Genomic DNA, 21,249 nt, shown 5'->3' with positions numbered 1-21,249 from the left:
TCCCTGATTCCCTTGGCTCAGGTCATGATTTCGGGGTCCTGGGATCAAGCCCTGCATTGAGCCCCACCCTGCATGGAGCCCCGCATCAGGATTCCCTGCTCCGCAGGGAGTCTGCTCTCCCTCTCCCTCAACTCCCCCTGACTCATGCTCTCTCTCCCTCTCCAATAAATCGATAAATAAAATCTTAAAAAACAAAACGAACAATGTATTGCGCAGAGAAACGACACAAGAAGTCCTGACACGCCTACTTGCAAAATATCCTTCAAGCACATCCACATCTCCCTGCCTCACTACCATCATCCTTGTCTAAAGCACTACGGTTTCTTGTTGAACTTCTTGAAAACCTCCTATCTGGCTTCTGCCGTTTGTTACTTACCCTCTCAAAGCTGCTCTGTAGGCAGCAAGCACAGTGCTCACTGAAATGTATTAGCAGCTCGACCCTGCTTATAACGCGTCTGCTACTTCCCGCAGCACTTTGAACGAAACCTAAATTCCTCTCCACCTCAGGGATGCCGTTTCCTCCCGTTCAGCTCTGCTACAACCACACAAGCCTTCTCTCCATCCCTCAAACTCTGACCTCTTTCTGCCTTAGGCTTACTGTCCTGCCCATCCCAACTCTCCCTCCATTCCTCTCCATCAGAGCACCTGGCTCCTTCCTGCACAACCTCGGGGCAGTTTGTGAGGTTGTGTGTCTATTCATCTGTTCACTTGCGAAGTCGTCTGTTTCTCCTGCTAGACCGTGAACTGCACCAGTTGGCGGGGGACTCCTCTGGGTCTCTCGGTCATGGTTCACTGGTGCATTGTTGTTGGTGCTGAGCAAAAAAATGACTTCTGAGTAAAAGAAAGAGAGAGGGTCATAGATCCAGACCGTGGAGGGACATGAATCTACGTCTGTCTGCTGCCGTTACAGAATACCATAGACCAGAGGGCTTAAACAACAAATGTCTGTTTCTCATGGTTCTGGAGGCTGGGGAGTCCAAGGTCAAGGTGCTGACAGCCCTGGTAGTTGGTGAGCGTCGTCTTCTTAGTTTGCAGACTACCATCTCCTCATTGATCCTCACGTGGCTGAGAGAAAAATCATCTTTCTTGTATCTGTCCTTATAAGGGCACAAATCCCCTTGATCACGGCCTCACCCTCACGACCTAACTACGTCCCATAGACCCCATCTCCTAATACCATCACGTCGGGGGTGAGCATTGCCACATACGAATTTTAGGGGACCATCAACATTTAGTCGGTAAGGATACACACGTGAATTGTACTACTAGGATGGAGGAAGTCAGCTTCGTAGGTAACAAAGAACCATCATTTTATAAACGATTTTAAACATTCTGCTAAAGGAAAGAAAGGGCAGCAGGTGTAACATGAATACTTGAAGAAGTGACATTCCTTTACATTATTAAATGATATTTTTAGTATATTCATCTCTCCTCTAATTGTTGCCGTATTTACTTCAGTTTCCATGGGAACATAGAGAGGGACTTCCCTCTTTTCCCCACCCCTCTGGGTTTCAGCAAAAGAAAATGGACCATGAGGGGCTTTTTAAGAGCTGCTTCAAAATTCAAAATCAGGTGGTTGAGGGACAACAAACACTTTTTGGGACCTGCTCGAGACCAGATGCTGCGCTAGGCGTTGAGGAAGAGGAGGTGAATGAAATCTGGTGCTTACCAGGTAGGAGAGGGGGCCACTAAAGGAATCCTTTGAATACAACATAGTGTGGTGTGACAGACTTTGCAAAAGGTGTTATGCATCTAAAGAGGGAGGTCAAGGAAGCTTTTGGTGAGACAATGCCTAAATTGTATTTGAAAATTGTCCTGGAGTTAGCCCAAAACGGGATGAGAGGAAAGAGTGGGAAGAAATCTCTCATCCATTGCCAATTATTTTCCTCTTTCCATTCAGAAGTATTAAGAGTGGTTGTAACACACAAGGAAAAAATGAGAAAGAAATTAAAACCTCAGAAAAGTGAAAAATATGGTCTACCCATCACTTATGTCCATGTGCAATGGATGGACGTGGGTCAAGGTAAAGAAAATTTTGAACTACATAAGAAAAGGAAATTCCTAACCATTTGTGGTCTTGGGTTTTCTCAGACAGGAGGAGTCAAACTGCCAATTTTAGGATGTATTCAATAATCTCATATGAGAGAGTACCTTAGAGTAGGTATGGAGTTAGAGAAGGCATGTATCATTCTGAAATGATGAGATGAAATAAAATGAAATGGTCAGGCCCCCGGTAACCAGTAGGAGGAATGCTGAGAATGCCACTGCCCACCTGGTTGGTCTAGGGCTGGTGTTGCATCAAAGCACGACCAGCCATCTACAACCCTTCAAAAATAAACAAAATCATTGTAGATATGTCCCAACAACATGAATGAGAAATGTAGTCCCTAGGGACCTTCTAGCTCCCTCTTTTCTTGCTTCCTTCCTACCACTTCTCAACCTACATATGCTCCTTGTCCTCATTCCTTAAATCCTTGTGTCCTTTTTGTTACCCTCACCCATGTTATTTCCTCTTGATCTTGTACCCTATTATCCCAGGAATGATAGGGCTGATCTCCCTTCTAGGGGGAGGGTCCTCAAAAGCTAATTGTTTTCATTTTGTCACATGCTCATTAATAGGACCAGCAAAATTCAGTTCTGCTATAGACACAGAATCCTAAATGTGAGAAGGAAATTGGGGATCTTAGCACAATACTCTCACTTTACAGATGAGAAATTTGAGGTACATAGAGAGAAGGCTAGAGGAGCTTCTTGGGGCCAGGAACCATCTGATAGGTGAGGCCATATGTTCATATTTTAATAGCTAAACTCCCTTGAATGAGGCTCAAAACTTAATTTCCCTCCACTGAATTTCTGTCCCCAGAAGATTCTATTGTGTCTCAGTGCCATCACAATGCTGCCTTTGAGATTCTCCTCATGAAGTCAGAATACGTGTTTTCTTTTCTATTTTTAAGTTTGAAAATGGTAACCACATGTTTGAGAATTGTCTTCCTTCTTAACATTTTTATTAATTCTTTCCCCCAACTACCCCAAATAATTAAATGCAGAATATGGAGCAAAATGTATAGAATCACCCAAATGTTTGTTTTTGGTTATGATCTGCCAAATTAAACACTTGCCTTTTGCAAAGTAACATCTGCAGGGAGAGAGGGTAGAAGAAACAGCAATAATTACAAGATGCCTGGCAGTGAGGCTAGAGGTTTGTATGTCTTTACACTCCTGTGAAGGAGGTACCTCGGTTTTCATTTCACAGGTAAGCCAGAGTTTAGAGAGGCTCGGTTCCAGGTCAGATGGTAGAGCCAGCACCGAGGCTCAAGTATGGTCTAATTAATGTCTGAGCTCTTCATCTTTCCATTTTGCTCATCCGAAGATGAAATACATTGATTCAAAGGTGGAGTCATTTCATATCCTCATTCTCACTGTCTAGATGTCATAGATGGGTACAACAAAAAGAGGCAGTTTCCACTGTGTGTAGAGCCCTGAGAAGGATTTAATAGTGGAGTCTTTCCTATGGGCTGTGACAAGGCTCATTAGACACGCTGGCTGGGGTAGATCAACCGAAGTGCCACAGGGGACAGTTTAAATATTTTAACAATTCCTGTGCTGCAATTCTCTCTGCTATGTCTCCCTTTCGTCTAGCATGTGTCTGCTCAGAATCTTTTTGGATTCTTGGGTCAATCGCTAAGCCAATCCTTCCTTAGCTGGTCTCATGGCCCAGACACACACACACACACACATACCACGATTTTCCTCTTTTGCGTCACAATTCATTGTCCGCGTCTTTCTGGTTCAAGTATTAACATCAAACTACCTTTACATACATTTCATCATCCTTGCAACTCTGCTTGTCCATTAACTTTTCATTATTGTTATGATAAATAAAACAACAGGTGCTATGAAGTCACCGGGCTTGAATCAGGATCCCAAGTGTAATATAATTTCTTTTGCTCTCTCATAAGCCCATGGAGAAATCCACATGGTGCTAGCAGTCATTCATTCAAGGGAGTGTATTTTCCTGTAACTCCTTTGTGGACATGCTGGCTCCACCCAGTGGAGGGTTCCCTAAGAAAGACTGCAGGCTTGATGGTGGCCATCCATGGTCCTGGTGTTAACAATGCAAGTAGCTCCTTCATTTTCATTTCCAATTTCTCACCCAAGGTCTTAATGCTTCACTTTTAAGTGCTTTGGAGACATTGCTTTTTAGACAGCTTTCAGCCAAAACAAGTTAAGTTTTTTTTTTTTTTTTTAAAGACTTTATTTATTTATTTATTTATTTGACAGAGAGAGGGAGAGAGAGAGAGTACAAGCAGGGGGAGCAGCAGGCAGAGGGAGAAGCAGGCTACCTGCAGAGCAGGGAGCTGGATGGGGGCCTTGACCCCAGGACCCCAGGATCATGACCCGAGCCCAAGGCAGATGTTTAACCGAATGAGCCACCCAGGTGCCCCGCAAATTAAGTTTAAAACTCAACTCACTGTTATTCTAGAACTATGTTCATTGTGGTAGTCAGTAGCCACATGGAGTACATGAGATGCATCTGGTCTGAATGGAGATGGACCGTGAGTATAACACTTCAGCTTCAAAGACTGAGTATGAGAGGGCAAAATAGCTCATTGATGATTTTTATATTGATTACATGCTGAAATCATAATATTTTGTAGGCAACAATTAAATAAAACATAATTAAAATGAATTTCACCTGTTTTTAATTTTTAAAAATATGGCTATTAGGAAATTTAAAATTATGTGTGTGACTTGGATATTTCTATTGGACAATGCGGTGCTAAAAGATCAAATCTGGCATTCAGGGGACTGTCTAACCCTGATCCTTTTTTTTTTAATGATTGAAGAATGATAATAATAGCCCATTATTGAGTCAGTTTTGCACACCTGATATGTGGGCCGGCACTTACATGTATTATCTCCTCCAGTCTTTACTGCACTCCTATGTGGCAGGGGCCATGGTTATGCCCATTTTTGAGCTAAAGCATCATATAGCTTATGACTTGGATGTTACGCATAGCTTTAATTTCTGCAAATGATAGAACACCCATATTTTCTAAGATAGAGATGCCATGTGTGTATCTCCACGGCTCTCTTTTACTCAGTCCACCTTTCCCTGGTAGCCATTGTGCTATGGACTTCTCCCCAGCTATCTTTGCCTCGAATTTCTGGTCTCATTTTCTCTTTGAGAAAAAAAAAAAAAGAAACATATAACCAATTTAAAAGAAAAAGTCATTCCCTTGGAGCAGGAACTTCTATAATTACTGCACAATCTATTTCTCAACTAACAAAGGTGAGGGGAAGTGGCAAAATGAGAAGCCTGTGATGGAAGGTGAATTTCCATTGTACCACAGTCACATGCTCTCATGGGGATACACGCGCCCACATGCGGGCACACACATTGCAAATTCCTCTTCCCAGAATCTGTTGATGTATTTTTTTAATCCGCTATGTCATTTGCAACTACCTTCTCCCATCCTGTAGGTTGCCTTTTAGTTTTGTGGGTAGTTTCCTTTGCTGTACAGAAGCTTTTTATTTTGATGTAGTCCCAATAGTTTATTTCTGCTTTTGTTTCCCCTGCTTCGGGAGACATACCTAGAAAGAGTTTGCTATGGCCCCTGTTGAAGAAGTTAGTGCCTGTGTTCTCTTCTAGGGTTTGTATGGTTTCAGGTCTCACATTTAGGTCTTTAATCCATTTTGAATTTATCTTTGTGTCTGGTGTAAGAAAGTGGTTCAGTTTCATTCTTTTGTATATTGTTGTCCTGTTTTGCCAACACCATTTGTTGAAGAGACTGTCTTTTTCCCATTGGATTTTCGTTCTCGCTTTTCCAAAGATTAATTGACCATATAATTGTGGGTTTGTTTCTGGATTTTCTATTCTGCTCCATTGCTCTATTTTTTGTGCTAGAACCATACTGTTTTGATCACTACAGCTTTGTAATGTAACTTGAAGTCCGGAATTATGAAACCTTCAGCTTTGCTTTTCTTTTTCAAGATTGCTTTGACTATCTGGGGTCTTTTGTGGTCCCATATACATTTTAAGATTGTTTGGGAATCTGTTGATATTTGCAGTGCAGTTACACCTTAGACTTGGTCTTCAAGTTAGTTTAAAGGAGAAAATACTATACGGGCAAACATTACAGGGTCAATTTCCTTATAAAGGGCCATATTGGAAAGCATCATGTCATCTCAGAACAAACCCCACTCTGCTGATTTCTTCTCCAGCTTAGAGTGCATTGTTGGCTCTGTAGTTGAATGTCACATGGTGCTGCTTGTTTGTATGTAGGCAACAGGTTATACGAAAAGCACATCATTTTAGACACTAGAACGATGCACAGCACAGTAAGATGCTCATTTCAGGAGACGTCCATGAAAACTGAGAGCAAACGAGAGCAATGAAAGTCACTCCACCCATCTGTTACCTCTAGGACACAGTCATTTTATGGAATGGAGGGTAGAATTGCTGTTGTGTATCTAAGTCATTGTTTTTCTATTTTTTTAAAAGATTTTTATGTATTTATTTGACAGAGATCACAAGTAGGCAGGAAGGCAGGCACAGAGAGAGAGAATGAGAGGAGGAAGCAGGCTCCCCGCAGAGCAGAGAGCCCAATGTGGGGCTCCATCCCAGGACCCTGGGATCATGACCTGAGCCAAAGGCAGACGCTTTAACCCACTGAGCCTCCCAGGCGCCCTATTTTTTTTTTTTTTTTTGACAAGCATATAACATTGATTTTGTGCAAGTTAAGTAAACATGCATATTACCTCTCAGCCTCTCTGGTAAGTAATATTGGCCTCTTATGGGTCTATCATGAATGAAGGTCCTCAAAGAGGACATTTTGCCGATAAAGGATGGGAAGTATTTCTCTTTAGTGGGCTGGAAGAATTCGTGAGTTCCTTCATTATTCTTAGCAGAATGCCCTCTCTGTGCAGGATGCTGTCCCAGGTGCTGAGGATATAGAGGTGAATTAAGAGCCCACCCTGCTCTTACTGGCTCAGAAATTTCACAGGCTTTATGCTTAAAAAACAAAAACAGAAACAAAAAACAATAAACAGTGCTCAACAGCATTATAGGTGTTGTTCTTAACCTGTCAGATTATAGTTTTTATCTTATTGTCATTATTATCGTTGCCATCATCATTAGAAAAAGAAGGAGGCAGAGGCTAGGAGGACAGGAAATGTTGGAAAAAGGTTCTAGCACCCCTGATGGGTCCTAGAGCAGAGAGCAGTGTGGCAAAGTGGAAAGGTATTTGAGCTTTGGAGAAGGTGTGACACAGATATTGTGAAGACTCAAGTGAAAAAAACTTAGACTGCAAATTGCAGCTCTTTGCCTATTAAAGCATTTCTGTTTTAAACTGTGTTGAACAAATGCAGACAGGAGAACTCATTTGTTAATGAACTAGTGTCGGTCTCATACTGGAATCCTGCTCTTTTTGTAGTTTTGCTGTGTAACTTTCCAAAGTTTGAAAATATTGACTTTGCCCAATTATTTCATTTTTTTAGGCTATAAAATGAAGCATAGAGAAGGGTCGTTGAATTTCCAGGTTATTCTCTCAGTAAGTGTTTACCTTTAAAAAAAAAAAATCTTTTGCTTCATGTTGCTCCTAAGATCATGACAGTTTTCTTTGTTTTAAAAAGCTAATCACTAGCCCACTTCAAAGGTGCCTCTTTGCCTTTGTGCTCTTAATCTAGAGTTTATGATATTTCTTGGTGCCAGCATGAGACACTATCTGCATCAACTTTGTACCTTTTTCTGTTTTCTCTCCTTCAGATACTTTATGACCCAGACTGCCTTTTGGATCAGAAAGATATCAGAAGCTATAAAACACAAAGCCAGTCTTTGTTATCACGAGAGTGTTCAGAAGGACAGCAGCCCTGAGTATGTGCCGTCCTGTGCTCATCATGTGATCCTCTGTTCTCTGACTCTACATCCCTGGTCTGTCTCTGGGGAGAGGATGGAGGAAGCCAGAGTCAAAGCTGGCTGCTGGCGCTAGCTGCCCATCCACTGAGCTGAGTTACTGTGTCGCCACAGGCACACCTGTTAAGGTGTGTGGGGGACTCTCTCCGTTTCAGCAAGTTTGTCTCAGGCCACACCTGCTGCTCTGAGCCCTGAGAAGTGTGACTCTCGAAGGACCATGAAGACAGACCAGTTGGCCTTTGGAGCCAGGCTTCCTCATTTCCCATGGCTCTGAGCCCGCCTGTGGTGACATCCCCGGCTCCAGTCTCCCTCAGCACGCCAGATGCCAGCTGGTGTTCCCAAAGAGCTATGGTATCAGTGCCCAGCACTCTTTTCAATTAAAGAATATTGTTTAAAACATTTGAAAAGAAGTGTATTGCTTTTTTCTGATTATCAAGGAGGCACACTGCATGCAGAAAATTTGACCAACACTAAAAGGTGTAACTCAAAAAAGCAAGTAGGAGCTACGATTCTGCTATCCAGAGACAACCATGGCTGTTTTATGAAATTCTTCATACTTTTTAATCCTGTACCACAGTCACTTCTACAGTTGGAATGCTCTTAAACATAGTATCAGGCATTCCATTTTTTTTCTCTTAACAATATTTTGTGAATATTTTCTCATATCATTTAATGGTCCGTGCAACCTTGTTCTGATATGTGTGTGTGTGTATGTGTGTGTGTGTACATATACACACAATGCTTTCGAGTAATTTCTTCCATAATTTAAAACTTCCCTTAGTTAGAGAGCCATCCAGGGTTCCTGTATAACATCAACCCTCTTTATATTTTGATGTTTTACTCCTTATTCTGGGCTTCTCCAGGCCTTATTGCATTGTCTTCATGTTTTATTTTTTACACCAAAGCTTAAAAAAGTGAAATAATGAAGTACTTATAGGAAAAGTGATCGTCACCCCTTTATCTTTTTACCACCAAAAAGTCGGTTGTCTTCTGAGAAGAAAATTCTTTTTTTTTTTTTTTTCAAGTTCATCTATCAGGACTGTTTAAATTTGCACATCACAGAAAAAAAAAAAAAACCCAGCTATATCGGTTAGGACTAGCTTTACTAAATATAATGAAAGATACATAATTCAGACACTTTACCATTTCTCTTCTCAGGGAAAAGAAGCTTGAAGATAGGCAGTCAGTCTTTGCTATGTAAGCTCCATGTTCTAGAGACTCAGGCTTTGCTAGTTTTCTGCTTCCTCTTGGCTTCTATCTTCATGGTTCCAAAATGCCTCTTGTTGCTCCTCACTCCAGAGGAAGGTATAAGGAGCAAAAGAAATATGGCATGCCCCTGGCATATCAAGAAGCTTGAAGGCATTTTCCCGAAAGTTCCCTATAGCACATCTCTTTAAATTTCATTGGCCAGAGCTCAGCTGTGTGCTGGGAGGCTGGGAATGTAGTTATTTATTTGGAATCAGTGCGCTATTGAATAAAATTAAGGTTTTGTCATTCATAGATGTAGATGAAGAACATTGGGCAGGCCCTTAAAAAATATACTGCTTTACAAAACTGAATAGTTCAAGGTTTATCTACAGTTTCAGGTATAGTTTGATCCAGCAGATGATAACATCATCTGGACTTTAGTTCCATTTCTCAGAGATTCACACTCATCCTTTTCATGCACTGTTTTACCCCCAGACTGGGTGTCCCTACAAGGGCAGAGATGGCTGTGGAATTTCCTGTGATTGTATCCTTATATCTCACTGTACAGAGAGGGTGGGAGATGTACTTTTCTGAGACTGCTTAGGGGAAAGCAAAAACAGTTTCTTCCCAGACTCCCAGCAAAGTCTCTCTGTGTATCATTGGCCCAGATTGGACCACTTGCTCATGCCTGCCTGGATCGATCATTATGAAAACAACACTTAAATCATTACGACATTATAAATATTGTCCCGGAAGGCCCAAATGATATGCTTAGTTACACTACCTTTCTAAGTGGTCAAAAACACAAGTCTGTGTCATTCAAGTTCAAATCTTTTAAGCACCATCCAACACCTTTACCATTTCTGTAAGTTTCCTAGGCTCCGATTTGAACTAATTTGAATCTTTTTGTTTCTTTGTGTTCAGACGTCTCTTCCGCGCTCAGCCAGGCCAAATTAGACCACATACTCCCAACATCAACCATCTTACATCCGCGAGGTAGATCTGGAGCTCAGAAAAGAATTCTGGGCTGACATGCAAAACTGGGGACTTGCTAGCTTACAAAGGATAATTAAAGCAAGCCTTGTGGATGAAAGAGTCTGGGGGCCTGTAGAGAGTGAAAGAAGAGGAAGGGCTGTGACATTTAAGTGTTCGCGGAGAAGGAGCTGGCACAAGAGACTGAGCTTTCAAATCTCAGCATCAGAGAATCATTGAGCTGGGAGCGTGGCAGAGGTGATGTTGAACCTCACACCTGGAGCAGGGCTTCTTGCTTCAGACTTTCTGGCAGATGGTAGCCAGCCAGGGCTTTGGTACCTCCAGTGCTACACGGCTCCAAATGTGGAGACAGTCTTACACCCGCTGAATTGTTTCTGTCTAATATCCTGGACCCTGTTCCACTTTCTCATGCCTCAGAAATCTGGCCTGCTTTATTGTTTCCCTCTGCTTAACTGCTCTTAACATTGTAGGAGATAGGGAAGCCCCAATACATATAATGTCATCAAGCGTTCATGTTGTTTATACTTTATTGTTGTTATTGTTATGATTTCTGTTCCATAGCTTCTCACAGCAAAGCCTTCAAAGTCAGAGAGCCTGAATTACAATCTTGGCCCCGCCGCTTTTTAACCATGTCATGTTCCATCAATATCAAGTTCCTAAACCTTTCTCAGCACAGTGATTAGCAAATAGTATGCGCTCCATAAATATTTGTTATGTAATAATAAAATAATGACAACAGTAATAAATGCCCTGAGTTCCATTTGCCATGTATGCCCGATTAACTTGCCCAATATATTGAAATTATCTCTGTCCAGCCCTATCTCCTCTAGCTGGCTCTGAGAGATTTAAAGAGAGGGATCTATCTTCTTATTTTTCATATCCCCATGGTGGAGCATGGGGCCTGCTACATGGAAAACTAGTAAATCTTTTGCAGGACAGACATTTGTCAACTCCTTAGTACCCAGGTCGCCTTCTTTAAACATGAAATGCTAGTTCAAACCACCACTAAGCAACCTATTGTAAGTGCCCCTTATTCTCTGTAGGACACCCCAAAGGAATACCACACACGCACCCCCAACCCAAACATGTCAGCCATACTCACTTGTCCCTGTCTGCTCTGACCCCTTGCGTCACAACGATCCTATCATGAGATCACCAATGCCCGTGCTGGGGCTGGGGCTCTGAATGACCTCCCTCTCCAAGTGCCAGGACATGGCCTTCTCCCCAGGTCTGAGCCCAGCTTTATTAGTTGGGCCCTGAACACACAGTCTTGACTTGTGCTCAGCTTCTCATGAATCTTTCCTGAATGTCCCCTACTGGTTTTTGCTTTTGACTCTTTCTATCTATAGCTCAAACCAGTCCAAGGAATCCAGTGGGGTGAGAGGCCATTCCACATCTGCCCACTTTCCTTCTTGCAGCCACTTCTGCCCTCTTTCGAGCTTCGTCTCTTAGTGACAGGACAAAAGCTTCCAAGTTTCTGCATGGGACAAACTGGTACAGGATAGGGGTGGGGGGCGGGGATGGGTAGTGGGGAGGAGGACTAGACTTGTTCATATTAGCCAAAGCTAGTAAAACATGTCCCATTAAATTTACCCTAAGGGCTCCTGGGTGGCTCAGTTGGTTACACATCTGCCTTTGGCTCAGGTCATGATTCCAGGTTCCTGGGATCGAGTCCTGCATTAGACTCTGCTTAGCAGGGAGCCTGCTTCTCCCTCTCCCTCTACCTGTCTCTTTCTCTCATGAATAAATAAATAAAATATTTTAAAAGAATTAATTTATCCTAAAATACCCCTATCTATGTTAAAACTCAGTGTTGCCATATCCTGAATGTGGTGGTGGTCATATAATTCTATACATTTGCCCAGACTTACAGAACTCCATACCAAAAAACAAACAAACAAACAAACAAAACAAAACAAACAAATACACAAAAAAAACCAGTGAATTTTACTACCTATAAATTAAGAAATAATTTGTAAACTTTCAGTCGTGCCAGAGTTTTGCCCTGCAGGTCACACTCATGCTGTTTCCCTGATCCAGTTGTCCTTGGGCACTTTATTTTCTCATTTTCCTTCCGGATAGACTAAATATTCATTTACTTGATTTTTATTGATAATAAAACATGAATTCGTTAATGGCCTTTTCAAATGTAAATAGATTAAACCCAACAATATCAGGAAGACTAGAGGACAAAGAACAGCTAAACACAAAAAAGGGCCAGAGCCTCTTATCAGGACGTGATAACTCTGCTGGGTCACTCTTTATCGGCCTCTATTCTCTGCTGCTTCAGGCGTTGGCTTTTCAGTGTTCAAACAGCTGTTTCATAAAGACTTTGCCACATAGCAAGTTATTAAGAACACTCTATCTTGAATTTATGTGGTCTCATATTCTCTTGCCTAATCCTGCTAATTCCCTTTAGACTAGACTGACTTCCAGGCACCTCTTTCCGGGTGAGAGGGAGCCGGAGGCTTTTCTGGCTTTTTTCCTTCCATGGCTCCTCTCCTACCGTTTGGTTTCTGATATAGGAAGTCAGTGCGTCTGAACCACCTGTTCTGTTTCCCAATGCCTCCTGCAGCTGAGTCTACTTCTCCTGAAGCCACAGTCTCCCGTAGAAGTGGGAGATCATCCTTTCATCCACAGGGATGTGAGTTCTTTCGGCCCCCAGGGGCCCTTAGTTCCTAGAAGCACGCTCACTGCTTGGAAGCATGAAAGCTTTGGATGCAAATTCAGATGTCTGGGTCGTCCTCCCATTTGTCAGCTTTTACCAAGGGAGTGTCTGCTCTAGGTCAGGTTCTTTGTCAAGTGCAGAGTCTCTTGCGTCTAGCAGCTTATATTTTACTGGGGAGGCAGAAAGTAAGCACGTAAAAAAACACATCAATGAATCAGTTACAGAGGGAGATGAGGGCCATTCGTTACATAAACAGTGCCAGGACAGAAAATCATAAGATGGGATAAGGGGTCAAGAGGAAACCATGCTGTAAGAGATATTAAGGTTGAACCAGAGGAGAAGCCTTTCAGGTCTACAAAATAGTAAGTGCAAGACCTGGGCCAGAGAGGGCAATCTCTGAGCAGAGTTCTGAAGTGCCCTGTGGCTGGAGCACAGCGGGAGAGGAGAGCGCTGTGAGCTGCGCTGCCTGGGCAGAGGGGGCAGAGTCCAGGAGGACAGGGGCTGAGCCACAGGACCTCTCATAGGGTCTGAGCTGGGTTTGGGGCACGGGAGATAATCATGCAGTCCAGGACGTGGTACAAAATGAGAATAAACAGGGCCCTCTCAGGGAGATCAGGCTCTTGCAAACAGCAAATTGCTGAGCCTTCTGTGTTTCAGAACTGCATTTAGAGAAAGTTTTGTTCAAACTTGTTCCCCTGACACAGAACGGTTGTCTATAAGGTAAACTGAGGACTCCTGTGAATGATCCGTGTGCCTGTGGATTCCACTGTGTCTTGTGCTAGGCTCTCACTTATTCTGGGTAGTGGGTTAAAATGAAGCCAGGCTGTCTTGGCTTCATTACTAGGAAAGGTATCCACAGTTTGGTTTCTGTGCCTTTGCAACTATGTAAAAAGTCTTTGTTCAACTGTTTAAATTTTTAGCAGCCCTTAAGTGGATGGAAGGTACGCAGACTTCAAATTTGTGAGGGCGAAGGGGAGCACTGATTTATTTCAGCAATTTGGATTTGGAATTTAATTTCCATCTTCTCTGAACAAAGGGGAGCTCTCCGTCTACTCTCTCTCTCTCTCTTTTTCACACACACACATCTTCGTTCCATAATGAAGACAGCCAAAGCGAAAGAAGCTTAATACAAACTTTGAGACTTTTAAGACGACCCCATAGCGTGGCGCTGATAAGATATTCACCGCACCGCAGGCTGTTGGGCAGTAAGTACACCAGAAGATATGTGTACCCCACAAGTCAAGTGTAGACAACCAGAAGAGAAAAACAGTATGTATTTGTTTCTGCAGACTGGAAAAAGTTAGCCAAAGAAAACCTTAACATTTTTCGAGTTTATCAATGTCCTAATAGAACTGAGGACTTCCTCATCTCCTCTGAGCTGTGTGTTGGGCCTGGTAGCTCCTCTGAGCTTTTCATGCTGGAGGGTTCCTGGCTGAGAAATCGGGCCTGGATGCTAGAACAGCACGTGGCAGAGGCCTGCAGTGGCTGCTTATTATCCTCACGCTGCCAGCGTCCCTTTTACCTTTCTAGCAGCATCCCAAATTTACTGGGGCAATAAAATCTCCCCCATAGCATAGTCTTCGTGGAAGGACCCGATGCTTTCCCTCCTTCATCTGTGATTCAGAATGGGTGAAAGAGGAGATACAAAGCTAGGCTCGGCCAGTCTGGGGTATATTCCAGTGACTTTGACCTTGGGTGAGTGGCCCAAAGATGGAGACTGGTGGAGGCCATTCCCTGTGTCAGGACGGATGGCACACCATTCTGATGGAGTTTTTCTGTGATGCAGTTGGTGTGCTTTTTGCGTCTTGGTTTTCTGGAGTTCTCTGGGTAACTGCTTCTCCAAGCCTGGCTCCCAGCATCTTGGGGATCCTTGAGATTTTAGATAGTATTCCAACAATTTCCCTTTGGCTTACATTAGCTAAAGTTCTTCCCTGTTGCTTGCTACCAAAGGCCTTAAATGAGAGGGTACAATAAATATTCCTAGAGTGAATGGATTAGTAGAATGAAGACAGGCCTGGGCTGTATTTCAAGCCTTTTGTGACTTTGCTTTTGTCATAATCAGAGAATTATCTGTAGATAGATTTTCTTGGAACTTGGAAAAATACTGAAGTTTTATATAACTTTCCTTCTGGAGGCAAAGCTAGTTTTAAAAATCATTGAACCTAACTTCTAAATATATGCTTGTCGTATGGTGGTTAGCAAATACAGGTAAGCATAATAAAGAATGTAAAAATATTCACATGAATCTTTCTATATAATAAATACCAATAGACAAAATCATGTTTAATGCCTGGATGGTATCTCATGGTAGAGATAATATATTTAGCTAATCTCCTATTGTTGGACATTTGGGTTATTTCCAATTATTTACTCTTATAAAAGATCTTGCTGCAGTGAACATGTTCTTAGGTCAACCTTTGTGCACATAGACTTACTACTCTTTAGGACACATTTTAAGAAACAGAAGTGCTGGGCAAACATGAGTTTGCATGTTTATAATGATTTTACTTGAAGTAATAGCCTTTTTAAAATAGGACTGCTTTAAAAAAATAGCCCTTTTATTGTGGCATTCTTTTTCAGTAAAAGCAAAACAAAACCAGAAACAAACGAACATTAAATAAAGGAAAGAAAAAGTCTACGGTTCAAGCCATGCATCAGCGCACTCTATTTAAAACCACATTGCATTAACGGAGGTGTTTCTATCGATCACCCCAACTAAATAGAGACAGATAGTGCAAGAAATATTTATTAATAGCTTGTCTGCTCAACACAATCAGACACTGCACTTGCTTTCCTATCCATCCATTCAAAGCAGTTATTGGGTTCCTACTATGTGCCCGGCACCGTGCTAGGGGTTGGGACACAGAAAGGGAGGTAAGACCTGGTCTCCACCTTGGAGGCTCTCACCATCCATTGAGTCTTGCAGACCCAGAAATAACTTAGAAATCAGCACAGCGTGGCGGTAACTGCTACAGTGAGAGATGAACATGGTGTTGTGAGAGCAGAGAGCCAGGAGCAGTTTTGACCTGAGCATTTGGAGTCCTGTCCTCAGTCTTATTCCCTTCTCTCCCATTAGAAAACACCATTTGATGTGGGAAATACACGTGGACAAATACGAAGTTCTGGAGAATCAAAGGGAGAGATCAGGAATGGCTCCATGGAACCCACGTGCACTGGAAAGTGTCAGGGCTGGCAATGTCTCGGCGGAGGGGGTGGGGGCACTCTGGAGAGGACATTGTACACCAGGACAGATGACAGAAGAAAATAAGGTGTACAGGGAACAGACAGAGCTCTTGAAAGCCAAGGTTTTGGGTAGAGCAAGGTGGTTGAAAATAGGATTGCTGTTCATAGCAAGATAAGGCATTGGCGTGCCCCTTCATAAATAAAAGAGATGCACTGTGATTAGTTAGCTGTTGCTAATGCAATAAGTTATTTAGTGGGTTAAAGCAACACAAATTTATTGTTGCCGTATACTTCTCTGACTTAGGAGTCTTGACATGAATCTCATTGCACGAAAATCAAGGCGTCCACAGGGCTGCCTTTCTTTCTGGAGACTTTAGAGGAGCATCTGTTTCCTTGCCTTCCCCAGCCTCTGGAGGCCATCTGCATTCCTTGTCTTGGGATGCTTTCTTCCGACTTCAAGGCCAGTAACAGCTGCTCAAGTCCTTCTCAGCTCATCATTCTGATCTCATTTTGTGCCTCTCGCTTCTACTTTCATGGACACTTGAGGGACCCACCTATACAATCAAGGATAATCTCCCATCTCAAGGCCCTTAACTTAATCATAACTGCGAAGTCCCTTTTGCCCTGCGAGGTAACATAGACACAGGTTCTGGGGATTAGGACATGGTTATCTTTGGGAAGCCGCTTTCTGCCTTCCCGGGGCTTTAGGTTTTAGCACTCAGGAGTGACACCACTGGGATCTGCCCGAGGGAAAGCATTCTGGCTGATACCAGGAACGAGGATGGGCTGGAGGGCAGAGACCAGGTGGAAGGTCCTTTTTATGATTCCAGAAAAAAATGTGACTGCCCAGTGGGAATAGGAAGGAAAGGACAGATGCCTGTGGCAGAGTGGGGATAGACTCTCTGGGCACTGGAGAGTGATTGAGTGGAGAGAGGAGAGAAAAAGAACAGAGGTGCAGTGGTTCAAGATGACTCAGGCGGTGAGCTCCCATGAGTGTGAGGATAATGGTGTCATTTATCAAGAGTATTTGGTTTAGGGCAGCAGCATAGTGATAAATTTTAGTTCAGACCTTATTATCATTAGAGAAATAACTTACAGCTTTTCCACTATTCGATTGCAAATGATTAAAGATTCAAGACCTATCCCTGTGAGAGAGAGAAGTAATGGTTGGGAAACCAAACTCAACCAACTGTTGAGACACAGACAGTACACAAAGAGGGTAAAGAAGAGATGTACAGACCAACACGGAAAAAGGGAGAAAGAAGAAGGAAAAAGTGTATGGAGTTAAGACGGGGAAGAAATACAGATTGTGAGGAAGACAGACAGGCATGGTAAAAGAAGGGAGAAATGAGAGGCATATCAACAGAGAGATACGCTGAAAAAGGGACCAGCTCAAGTTTCTGGCATGAATAGGTTGGTTAATTTAAATTTCCAGTTCACTCGGGGTTTGCTCACAATTATAAGTTAATAATTTTTAAGAGAGTCTTGGAAGATTTATTTGCTTTCAGAGGTTAATTACTGTCACAGCTTCCCTGTTTTGTCAGGCTTCCTGTCAGCCTCAGTGGTCCTTGTGGGGGTGAATTGTGCCGCCCCCCAGGCTTCCTCCCCTTTCTCCCCAAAGGCAGACCCTCTTTGCACCTTCTCAGCATGACTTGCTTAACTCCTGAATTGTTTCCTCCCTAGGATTTGAGGCCGTTGTCAGACATGTTGAGGAAAAATGTTTTGCATTCTACCAGAGTTGCTCACAGATAATGACAACTCACTAAGTGACACACAGGCCGGAACTCTGGTAAGTCTCAACACGGCCTGTGCGTTTCTGGTTCCCATTTTACAGATGGGAGCCCAGAGGCTCAACCCGGGATCTAACTAGGTGCTCAAGGTCACCAGCAGACGGAGCTGGGAGAACAAGCTACTTCCAGATCGGGGAAGCCAAGAGTGGACTGACACTCTTGGGCAGGATCCCTTACGAAGATTTCAGGCGAATGAAACGCTGCCTCTGGAACACTTGGGAGCCCTCTATCTCTGGCACTAGAGAGCTCACTCTGAACCCTGCTCCCAAACTAACCCAGCCCTGGACAGAGTCAGAGGCATGAGAAGGAAGTAAGTTATCCGGGGTTAGGATTTCCCCTGGCACGGGTACCACCAGCGCCTTCAGCTTTTATATTTATTCTCTTCCCAGAGGGGAGATGGGCTCTCAGAGAGGTTAACCAACTTGCCCAAGGTCACCCAGCAGCCTGCGCGGGCCAGGGGCAACCCTCCGGCAGGGGAGGCGCCCGCGGCCAGCCCCGAGGGGCAAGGTCCCGGCAGCCGCCTCAGCGCCCACTCCGGCGTGCGCCCCGCCGCCGTCCCCGTAGCCGCTCCCGGGGCGCGGTGGCGGGGGGGGGGGGGAAGGCCGGGGCTGGGGGCGTGGAACCCGCGCAGCCCTGCCCCGCTGGCCGGGAAGGAGGACGATGCGCGGCGCGCCTAGGTGAGCGGGGGCCGGGGCTGGCACCTCGGGGTCCAGCCACCGCCGCCGCCGCCGCCACAGCCCCGCGCCCGCGCCGCGCGCCCGCCGGCCTCCCGGCGCGGGGGCTGGAGCCGGCACTCGAGGGGGCGGCGGGGAGGGCGCAGGCAGCGGCTGGGAGCGCGGCGGCGGCAGAAGCTCGGCTCGGCGGCTGGGGGTGGCCGCGGCACCGTGCCGGGCGCCTGGCTCCCTCGCCTCGGGCGGCGGGTAGGTGCGGCGGAGGCGGGCGCGCGGGGCCGGGGCCCTGGGAGCCCACGTGTGCGGGCGGGGGCGCGGCGGGGGCTGGCGGGCGCGGGCGGGAGCCGGGAGACCGCGCCCGGCCGGAGGGGTGGGCGTTGTGGCGGCTCCCGGGTGCGGAGGGTGGCGGGTGGTGTGGTGCAGGACGCGTCTCCGGCGTGGGACCGCCGCGGGCTCGGAGCCCGTGCCCTGCGCTTGTGTGTGTGAGTACTTGTGAAACTGCCTGTTTGTGCCCTGACTGTGTGTGTGTGTGTGTGTGAGAGAGAGAGAGAGAGAGAGAGGCGCGTAACGTAGCGCATCCATAACCGTGTGTGTAACTGGATACGTGTGTGTGGACTGGAAGCGTGGTCCTGGGTGTGTGGCCGAGAGTGTAACTCCCTCTCACTGCGTGTGTCTGTATGTGACAAGACAGGGAGGTTCTTGGTGCATACCTGGCTGCGCGTGTGAGTGACCGCGAGTGTGTGGGCTCGCTGTGCGGCATGAAGCGTTCACGGTCACTGCCAGGACTAGCTTCCCGCGGTTGTCTTTCACGGAATCCCAATCCCGGTTTCAGGAGCATTTCCCCTCAGCGTGCTCCCCAGCAGCGTGTGGCACTGTGCCGTTAGCTGCCTTTGAAAGAAGTGGCTGTGGAGCCCAAGAGGTGATGGCCCGCAGAGGTGGACAGGTCATGGCCACCAGCTCTTCTTCCTATAGTGCAAGGTTAAAGAGAAAATGTGGGCTTGATTTCCCATTTGGTGCATTAAACTGAACCAGAAAATGTTTCCTAGGTGGGCTTTGATGGAAGGACGCTGAGGCAGGCTTGCCCTTCTAGTCTAGATACTGCGGAGACGGGCTCCCTGAGTGGGGAGCCCCAACCCCCAGGGTCTGCCTGGTCCTCCGGTGGAACTTCGGGCTCCACGGTGAGGGAGGAGGAGCTGCCGTGTGCTGCTGGTGAGCACAGGTGGTGAAGGGAAAGGACACCGTGACGGATGCCGTGCCCTAGAAAGAAGGAAAAAGTCAGGACAGGGGATGAGACTCATTAGGTTCTGAGAAGCAGCTTTCACCCAGGAATGGATGAGGTGGAGAAAATTACTAAAAAGTAAAGAGAGTGTTCAGCATTCACAAGTCGTTTTTTAACATCTATTTTTTTTTTTTTTTTTTTAATTTTCCCATCCACCCTTACCCTAAACTCTCTTGTGTCTGCATCACTCCCCGCGCCCGCCCTGGGAAACGTCGCGAGCATCATCAATATGGCGCCTTTGAGCAGGTCGCCATTTCTGCCCCAGAACTGGTGCGCTTCTGAGCTCGCGGGAGCTTGGGGGTGTGTTTACTTCAGCGCCTGTGGAGCACGTGGAGGGCCCAGAGGAAAGTGGTGCTCTTGGTTCCTCTGATTTATCTGGATTTTATTCCTTAGAGCTGGTCCTTAATAGGGGTCACAGTGCCCTCACCACCAACAAATGGATTGTATTTCCTTCCACTCCACTTCTCCCTGACACTGTTCATACCCTTATCCCCTCCCCCAAGTTCTCTGATGGAAGGAGAGCACTTGAAACCCAGCAGAAGCGACCTGCTCCCTACCTCCTGACCCTCCCCCACCCTCTGTTATCGAACCACCAGCTGTGCCCCAAGTCACTCTGGTTGGGAACTGAAGTCACCTCATTGTATCTCCCCTTCATCATTGGCGGCCACAGCTGTGGGATCAGTGGGCGGGGCTTACCCGTTTTCCCTCAATACCTCTTTAATCTAATTTTGTTTGTTTTTTTTTATTCCCACTGACACCACCTTATCAGGTGAACCCCACATTAAGGGATTTCCAGAGATAGGAACAGCTGAAGACTGTCATCACTGAAAAAATGCCAAGCACACACACAGAGGAGACCGTTGATACTATCGCTGTCTGACTAATAGGTTAAGTAAGTTCTTGGGAAGGATCTGGACATTGTGAGGCTGGTAGCTTCCTGTGACCTAGATGGAGTCTCTGGGCCTTTCTAAATTTCAGTTTCTTTATCTGTGAAATGTGATAGAAGATTTCAACTGGAATCTCATTGCTAGATCAATTCCTAAGGTTTCTTCCAGCTTTACAAGTCTCTGATTGTCATTGGTGTTCCTTCAGTGAGAAACATGTCCCTTGGTGACTTAATGGTTGTCTTCCAATACCTACCCATCTTTTTTTAAAAGTTCCGGTGTCTTAGGGGAAGGGATCCAGGCAAAAGGGTGAAGGGTGGAAACACTATTGACTTAAATTTGTGGTTGAGGGTCAACTGCTCACCTTAAGCCTTTGGCTTGAAGGGGTCTTAGAGGTCACCTATTCTCACGTCCCATCAAGTGCCAGAATCTTCCATGCCATCACCTTTTTGAAAATTGAAAAAGTGTGTTAAGTCTTATTAAGAAAACTTCACATAATGTTGTAATTCAGGGTTTCTCAGATCTTTGTGCTACTGACATCTTGGACTAGATAATTTTTTGTTGTTGTGAGGGACTGTGCTGTGCATCACTGGCTGGTTACGAGCGTCTCTGGTGCCCATTAAATGACTATAGCAACCACCCGTCGTGACGACAAAAACGTGCCCCGGGGGGGAACAA

The 21,249-nt window shown here is 45.2% G+C and overlaps 1 protein-coding gene across 2 annotated transcripts in view; it reads left to right on the top strand.

The window, feature by feature from the left end:
- The first annotated feature begins 18,604 nt into the window (after positions 1-18,604).
- HTR4 (5-hydroxytryptamine receptor 4) overlaps positions 18,605-21,249 on the top strand; it is a 168,141-nt gene continuing 165,496 nt past the window's right edge. For both annotated transcript variants that reach the window (XM_032851486.1, XM_032851485.1), the window contains exon 1: positions 18,605-18,657. The gene's annotated coding sequence lies outside the window, so the exon portion shown is untranslated. The remainder of the gene's footprint in view (positions 18,658-21,249) is intronic.

The sequence above is a fragment of the Lontra canadensis genome, unplaced genomic scaffold (genome assembly GCF_010015895.1).
Source record: "Lontra canadensis isolate GAN:19392208 unplaced genomic scaffold, GSC_riverotter_1.0 scaffold5, whole genome shotgun sequence".
Lineage (NCBI taxonomy): Eukaryota > Metazoa > Chordata > Mammalia > Carnivora > Mustelidae > Lontra > Lontra canadensis.
The sequence above is the reverse complement of the archived record's forward strand: the minus strand, read 5'-3'. Positions and strand labels throughout refer to the sequence as shown.